Genomic DNA, 8,813 nt, shown 5'->3' with positions numbered 1-8,813 from the left:
GAATTCTTTATCTGTTTGGAATTTATAGAATTAAAATATGATCTCATTTGATATTAAAAGGGCGAAATTAGTTTGAGTAGATGTTGTAATTTTTAATTTAGTCAATCCAAACATTAATTGAGATCTGAATAAATTGTACATTCCATTTTAAGAAAAGCATTTTGACTCTTTTGCTTGGATTCTAAAGCTTGCAAATATCTCTTAAAATACAGAATGCCTGTTTAATTTCAATGACATAGAAGCTAGCATTTTTCAAGATATCTTACCCTAGCTTCCTTGTTTCCCAGGAACTACTCCATTTCTTATTTATATGTAACATTTCATTTCACAAATTGCTACATCAACACTAGCCTTTAAAACATGAGAGCTCTTAGCTGTCCATGAAGTTTATCTTCTGAATTGTCAGGCCCAGCTAGAGTGAGTCCCACAGGAGAGAATCTCCTTCCTCATCTCCTCTCTTCAGTTAATGTGATTTGGGGGGCCAGTGATTTTCTGTGACTCTCTTCCCAAGAGGCTTTGCTCTCCAGCTCTTGTGCGCTCAGCCAAGGAGTTGAGGAAAGACAACAGGTGGTTCTTGGATTAGCTGCCCTGATTGAAATTAACACTAACATCTAAGACTACCTCCTTCCCTGAATTTCCTAGAGGCAGATACTATGATTCCCATTTTACAGCTATTAAAACCAAAATATAGAGAAATTAAGTGACCAAGCCAAGATCATAATGGAGAGACAGAGGCAAGACTAGAAGGTACATATTCAGGCTGACACCAGGGTATTGAGTTTTCCATTTCTTAAGGGCAGGACCTGTGTTTGTTTCTGCTCCTTTGTATGGTTCTTAGAAAGCACGGCCCCTGCCCCCCTCTCCCTACACCCCTGCCTTCCCGCCCTCCCTGCCCCCTTGCATAGGTGTCTCTTAAATGATGATTCTAAGCCTTGGTGGGAGCGTAGTGGATCACGGCCTCCCTGGTGGATTTTAAGAGACCCTCCTCATTTGTTGGCCTTGCTCTCTTCCTGTCCCAACACAGTACAGTGCCTTTGGATTAACTTTTGTCTTTAGCATGCCTGTGTTCAAATGCAAATAAGTTTCCCTGGAGGGGTAACAAAATATTCTCCCTTTAAATTTAGCATATGTCATATAATCCTGTCACAGCGAAAAGCAGAGTCTAACTTATCTCTTCCTAACTTGAATTCACATATGTAAAATGAGAATGGGTGAGACCAATGTATGGATGTGTTTAGGTCTGAAAACCCTACCTTGAAACCCCATTCATAATTTTGAGTTTATCTACATTTTTCTGAGTAGATGATCTATCGCTTTCCTAAGATTCTTGAAGAGGTGTGTGATGTTCCCAAATTTAAAATTGTAGTTACATAGGCTAGCGATATGGACTGGATCCAAGACCACCTAGGCCTTCTTGATATCAGGGGGCTCTTGAAACGCCCCTGTTCCTTTCGCCCAACACTTGCCCTCACTAACTGCCTTGAATCCACGTGCCTAATCTTACCAAGCCCTCTATTCCCATGTATGTCAGCCACCACAGCCACTGACGTCCAGCTCACCCTGCATCTCCCACACTGGAATTCTTGTAAAACACTGGATCTGTTTTACACTGCTAAACTGCTTTCTTCTCCCACACGTCCTCAATTCTTGATCCCTTCCACCATGCTCTCTGGAAATCAGGGTCTATTGCCAGCAAAATGCTCTATTTCCTTTATTTTCTGAATGTTTTCTCCACCCTCTGCCTAAAGGCCCGACTCTCCCCCAACCCCACAGCTTTTCTGAGGCCCCTTAAGTGGTGGCTGTCTTACCTTGCACAGTTCTCCTGCCTCTGGGCCTGGAGGAGGGGGAAGCTCGATCTCTTCCTTTCCCCTTGTGGCTGCATTCTGCTTATTTCCTTCCCCTTCTCCCTGAAAACCCACTTTGTATTCCCATCATGAAATCACACCACCCTCTACTTTTCATTGTTGTTGTTATCTATGTACTCCTGGGTCACCTCTTTCCTTTTCAAGAATTTCAGCTCCAATACTGTTCTTGTCTTAATTCTCAGTGAATTCAAAAAACATATAGATGATCTTATCAATACCCTGGTCCCACTGTTCCTTGAACTTTTTCAATAACCTTGTCCTCTATCTACTTCAGACAATTATTCCCATGGCCATACTGCCAGCCTTTCTCAAAAGGGTTTCCACATATGAGTCACAGAATGCTATGCATGATTTGAGAGAATAGGTTCTCAAAACTTATAAGGATGGTACATAACTATACCATTCTAGATATGTAGGAAGTTAATGCATTACTTATTTTAGATATCTGAGGGTTTTACAGTTTCATTCTCTTAGGGAACCCAGATTCAAAGAGAAATTCTGAACCAATGATTGTGATTTATTTTTATACTTTTAAGTTTTTTAACTTTTTAAATTAAATTCCATTAATATATACTATTAGTTTTAGAGGTAGAGTTCAGTGATTCATTAGTCTTATATATACCCAGTGCTCGTTACATCATGTGTTCTCCTTAATGTCCATCACTAAGTTACACCATTTCCCCATCCCTCTCCCCTCCGGCAACCCTCAGTTTGTTTTCTATCATTAAGAGTCTCTAATGGTTTGTCTCCTTTTCTGATTTCATCTTGTTCTATTTCCCCCTCCATTCCCCTATGATCCTGTTTTATTTCTTAAATTCCAAATATGAGCGAGATCATATAATTGTCTTTCTCTGGTTGACTTATTTTGCTTAGCATAATACCCTCTAATTCCATCCAAGTCACTGCAAATTGCAAGATTTCTTTTTTTTGGGGGGGGGGGGGAATAGCTGAGTAGTATTCCATCATGTATAGATATAGATACAGATACAGATATAGATATCTATCTCACATCTTCTTTATCCATTCATCTGTCAATGGACATCTGGGCTCTTTCCATAGTTTGGCTATTATAGACATTAGTGCTATAAACATTGGGGTGCAGTTGCCCTTTTAGATCACTACATTTGTATCTCTGGGGTAAATACCTAGTAGTACACTTGCTGGGTCATAGGAAAGCTCTATTTTCAACTTTTTGAGAAATATCCATACAGTTTTCCAGAGTGGCTGCACCAGCTTGCATTCCCACCAACAGTGTAGGAGGGGTTCCCTTTCTCTGCATCCTTGCCAGCATCTGTCGTTTCCTGATTTGTTAATTTTAGCCATTTTGACAGGTGTGAGGTGGTGTCTCATTGTGCTTTTGACTTGCATTTCCCTGATGCCAAGTGATGTTGAATGTTTTTTCATGTGTCTGTTGTCTGTTTGGATGTCTTCTTTGGAGAAATGTCTGTTCATGTCTTCTGCCCATTTCTTGATTGGATTATTTATTTGGATGTTGAGTTTGATAAGTTCTTTATAGATTTGGATACTAATCCTTTATCTGATAAGACATTTGCAAATATCTTTGCCCATTCTGTCTGTTGTCTTGCCTTTGGAGACGTGTCTAGCAAGAAGTTGCTATGGCCAAGGTCACAGAAATTCCTGTTTGTGTTCTCCTCTAGGATGTTGATGGAATCCTGTCTCACACTGAGGTCTTTCAACCATTTTGAGTTTATTTTTGGGTAAGAAAATGGCCCAGTTTCATTCTTCTGCATATGGCTGTCCAATTCTCCCAACACTGTTTGTTGAGGACTCTTTTTTCTTTTTCTTTTTTTTTTTTCATTTTATTTTATTTTATTTCCTTTCAGTGTTCCAGAAATCATTGTTTATGCACCACACCCAGTGCTCCATGCAATATGTGCCCTTCATACTACCCACCACCAGGCTCACCCAACCTCCTGCCCCCCTCCCCTCCAAAACCCTCAGTTTGTTTCTCAGAGTCCACAGTCTTTCATGGTTTATCTCCCCCTCCAATTTCCCCCAACTCACTTCACCTCTTTTTTTCCATTGAATATTCTTTCCTGCTTTGTCAATGATTAGTTGCCCATAGAGTTAGGGTCCATTTCAGGGTTCTTGATTATGTTCTATTGATCAGAGTGTCTGTTCTTGATGTTCACAGCTTTGTAATATAGCTTGAAGTCAGGCATTATGATGCCCTAGCTTTGGTTTTCTTTTTCAACATTTCCCTCATGATTCAGGGTCTTTTCTGGTTCCATACAAATTTTATGATTGTTTGTTCCAGCTCTGTAAAAAATGTCAATGGTATTTTGATAGAGACTTAATTGAATCTGTAAATTGCGGTAGGTAGCATAGACATTTTAACAATATTTGTTCTTCCAACCAATGATCATGGAAATGTTTTTCCATTTCTTTGTGTCTTCCTCAATTTCTTTCATGAGTGTTCTATATGAATACATCAACATTAGCCTTTTCTGAATACAGATACTTTGCCTCTTTGTTTAGGTTTATTCCTAGGTATCTTACGGGTTTTGGTGCAATTGTAAATAGGATTGACTTCTTAATTTTTTTTCTGTCTCATTGTTAGTATAGAAATGTGACTGATTTCAGCACATAGATTTTATATCTTGTCACTTTGCTGAATTCTATCATGAGTTCTAGATATTTTCAGGTGGAGTCCTTTGGGTTTTCCACATAGAGTACCATGTCATCTGCAAAGAGTGAGAGTTTGACTTCTTTGCTGATTCAGATGTCTTTTATTTCTTTTTATGGTCTGATTGCTGAGGCTAGGACTTCTAGTACTATGTTGGATAGCAGTGGTGATAGTGGACATCCCTGTTCCTGACCTTAAGGGAAAAGCTCTCAGTTTTTCCCCATTGAGAATGATATTCACTGTGGGCTTTTCATATATGGCTTCTATAATACTGAGATATGTTCCCTTTTTCCCTACACTGAGAAGTTTTAATCAAGAAAGAATGCTGTACTTTGACAAATGCTTTTTCTGCATCTATTGAGAGGATCATATGGTTCTTGTCCTTTCTCTTATTAACGTAGTGTATCACATTGATCGTTTTGCAGTTGTTGGGCCACCACTTTGGTAGGTAGATTGTGATTCTTTATACTCCTAATTTCAGGCTTTCATTCTATCTCTGACAACAACATTGTATCTTCTCAACATATTTCCATCTCCCTATCTCAATATCATTAACTTATTGGCAACTATAAAGTCCCTTTTGCCATATAAAGGTAACACATTCTCAGGTTCTGGGGATTAGAAGGTGAATCTTTGGGGTTGCCTAGGTGGCTCAATCAGTTAGGCCTCCTGATTGTGGCTCAGTTCATGATCTCAGGATCATGGGATTGAGCTCAGCTCCATGCTCAGTGCAGAGTCTGCTTGTCTCTCTACCTCTGTTCCCCTCCTGCTCCAGCTTTCTCTCACTCTTTCTCTTTCTTTCTCAAATCGGTTAATAAATAAAATCTTTTTTTTTTTTTTAAAGGTGAATCTCTGGGGGCCATTATTCTGTGTACACATAGCCCATTTTCAACAACTGTTATCAAGACTGTAGATACTAGTATGTTCTTTCATCCTGAGACACAAAATGTCTATTCATCCCTCTTTTGAAGATACTCAATGCCTGTTAATGAATCCACTAATTCATTGAATGTTGCAAAATAGTGATTTTCACATTTTTCACTTAATTTTAATAGTTGGAATACTCTATGAAGAGATACTTCACTTCATCTATGATTTGGTTTCCCTTTAGCACAGTTTCTATGGGAAAGTATAGGAAAGGAAGGGTAAATGTTTGATACTATGCCTTTATTTACCAGTTTTCAAGAAAATGAACTTATTTCTTAATATTCTTCAAAGGCTAACTTTTTTTGTATTATTATGGACTTATAAATTTAAACATACTTGACAGGGTCAATCCATTCTATTCTCTTTTTTTAAAGCACAAATTGTCCCCTCTTTGCCTGGTGTAAGCCTATTCAAGTTAGTGCCCCAATCCTTTAGACAAATGGTAGTAGTTTTTGGTAGTTTCCTTGCTATCATCTATGAAAAGATATTTTAGGATCATTTTTCAAATCAGCCATTATCCGAAAATACCTGGTTTCTTTTAGTGAAAAATGGTATTTCAAGATCACAATTTCTGCACCCCAAGAGATGTTCATTGCTACTGGGTTTGTTATTTGTCTATGACTTTTTAATGAACAGAGTTAGAAGATAGGAAAAATTTTTTAAATGAAATGCTTCATTTGTTCATTCTGACATTTCCAATTAAAATTTAAGCTATAGGATTTTTACTTTTCAATACAGAGGATTCTGCTTCTCAAGGACTAGAGAATGACAGAGTATCCTGTGAAGTGCTCATTGACCTCATTCCATGTTATACATACAACAATCAAGAATACTACTCCCATCAATAAAGTTACTGAAAACAGTTACTTTTCTCAAAACTTTGTCTTAATTTCCTCCCCCTCATATTTTTGTAATTATAGTATAGTCAAAGCATATAGTCATTAGACAGTGTCTTCTTCTTAGCCCTCATTTAATCTTAATTTTTCAAGGAACTCTATTCTGTTTATCACTAGTCATTATATCCATGTCTCAAATCATCTTCATTGTGTTGAGTTTGCCATCTAGAAGATTCTTCAAGAAGATCTCTTGAAAACAATATTCCACATATTTATAATGCATTGTACAATTTATACCTGAAAGTCAGTTCAGCTGGATATAAAACATTCACATTTTTTTCTTTGAGTGTATTAAATATGTTACTCCATTTTCTTCTGGTATAGAACATCACTGTTAAAAGTCTGATGACAATCTAATTTCCCTTGTAAGTGACTTATTCTGTCTAACTAGATGTCTAAAGCACCTTTTTTTTTTTTCATCCTTAAAGTCGTACAAGAATATGTCTTATTGATCATTCTGAGTTGATATCAGGTGCATAATGGGCTTATTCAGTACAAATTTTCATCTATTTTTAATTTGAGTTTTCTTGAATTCTAATTTTTAGTATTTCTTCATTTTCATTTTATTCTTCAGGGATTTCTATTATCCTTTTTGTTTTTTGTCCATTGTCAATATTTGTCACTTTCTCTTGAATTTTTTTAACTCTTCATTTTTTTTTCTGATTTTTAAATACTTTCTTATTTTCACTATCTCTTTCCCTTCAAGTATTATTTATTGTCCTTATTTTTTCTTGTATTTTTTTTCTTGTATTCTTTTTAATAATCTGGTAAAACCATGAGTTTAAAAGTCTGAAATGATTATTTTATTTCTAATTTTTTATTGAATTAGATAATGTCATGTTGTTTCAACTCAGAATTTTTGTAATTTTAATTTATGCTGTTCATTCATGTTTCAAAATAGTAGGTACATTTTTTACCTGTTTGGTCAGTATGACTTTCTGGCAGGTCCAGGTGGATATTATTCTGTTCCTTCTTATTTATCTCCTAATAGCTTGGTTTGGGATTTGATTTTGATTGTTTTCTGTTGCTCACTTTTGAGAAATTAACTTTTTGAAGTTTTAAAGGAATTTCTGGAACAAAATAACTTTTTGAATTTCTTAAAATACCCTCTTTTGGTTTGTTGTTGATGTTTGTCATGTAGTATTAAAAAATAGAGCAGCTTTCTTTCTGAGACTTCCTGGCTCTGTTCTCTCTTCCTATTTTTATCTGGATCTTCTTTTTCTTTCATCTTTATGTCCCTAACTTGCTCAATTTTAATTTCCATCCCGGCAGTTTTCCTCACTAAATGGTCTAACCATGGAAGGGAGGCCCGGTGTGTCTGTCTGGGACATTCACAGGGACACTGATGCTCCAGACCCTTTATACCTTACTGAGGGGTCCTTATACTCACCCACTCTTATAATGGGCACAACCTCTCCCAGTTTCAGGTATTTTCTCAAATTTCTTGGTCATGAGCTCCTGTAAATATTTGTTGGCTATTTTGAGGTTCTATCTTCAGATCCATCTGATGCTTCCCTCTGCTTCCTCCCACACAGATTATGCTCTATGCAATGCTGATGACTGTTGGTGGTTCATCTCCACCTGCTGGCATTTTAGTGTTCATGGAGATAACACATTAACTGGATTTGTGATGAATTTTGTCATGAGTGTTTGTTTTGCTATTAGCTGCTTTGTCTTTTTAATGTGTTGATTCAGGGAGATTGAAAATAGCACCATCACCATCATCTTTCCAGAATGCTACATCTCCTCTCTTTCTGAGAGAAAGAGAAATTTATTTATAAAAAAAATTGTGCATTTATTAAAGTTTTATTTTAATATTTTAACAAAAATAAAATCCTCCTAATTACATATTTATTTCTGAAATGTATTAAAAGGTTTTATTTTTATTGAAATTATAGACATATTATTTTAATGAAATTTTTATTTTGAATAATTTTAAATGGATAGAAGTACAACAAAGATAGTGCAGAGAGCTCCCGTATACCTCTAACCTGGGTCTACTTTCCTTTAATGTAATCATTTCACATTTACTGTGGTATATTTGCCAAAACTAAGCAACCACCATTGTATATTACTATTAATCAAAGTCTAGATTTCACCAGTTTTTTCACTGATGACCTTTTTTTTTCCTGTTCCAAGATCCAATCCAGGATACCAAATTGTATTTACTTGTCACATTTTCTTGTTCTCCTCTGACCTATGACAATTCCTTAGTCCCTCCTTATTTTTCATGTCCTTAACAGTTTTGTAAGTGCTGGTCAGAGATTTTTATGGATTGTTGTCCAGTTTGTGTTTGTCTGATGTTTTTTCTCATTAATAGATTTGTTGTTTTGTTTTGTTTTGTTTTTTATTTTTTTTTGCAAAAATACGACAGAGGTGGAGTGCTCTTTTTACCACATCATATGTGGGGGTATGTGACATCAACATGACATTAATGATAATGTTCATTTTGATCATGTGGTTAAGGTTCCATACTTT

The sequence above is a fragment of the Lontra canadensis genome, unplaced genomic scaffold, assembly GCF_010015895.1.
Source record: "Lontra canadensis isolate GAN:19392208 unplaced genomic scaffold, GSC_riverotter_1.0 scaffold67, whole genome shotgun sequence".
NCBI classification, from domain to species: Eukaryota; Metazoa; Chordata; class Mammalia; order Carnivora; family Mustelidae; genus Lontra; species Lontra canadensis.
Note: the sequence above shows the minus strand (reverse complement) of the source record.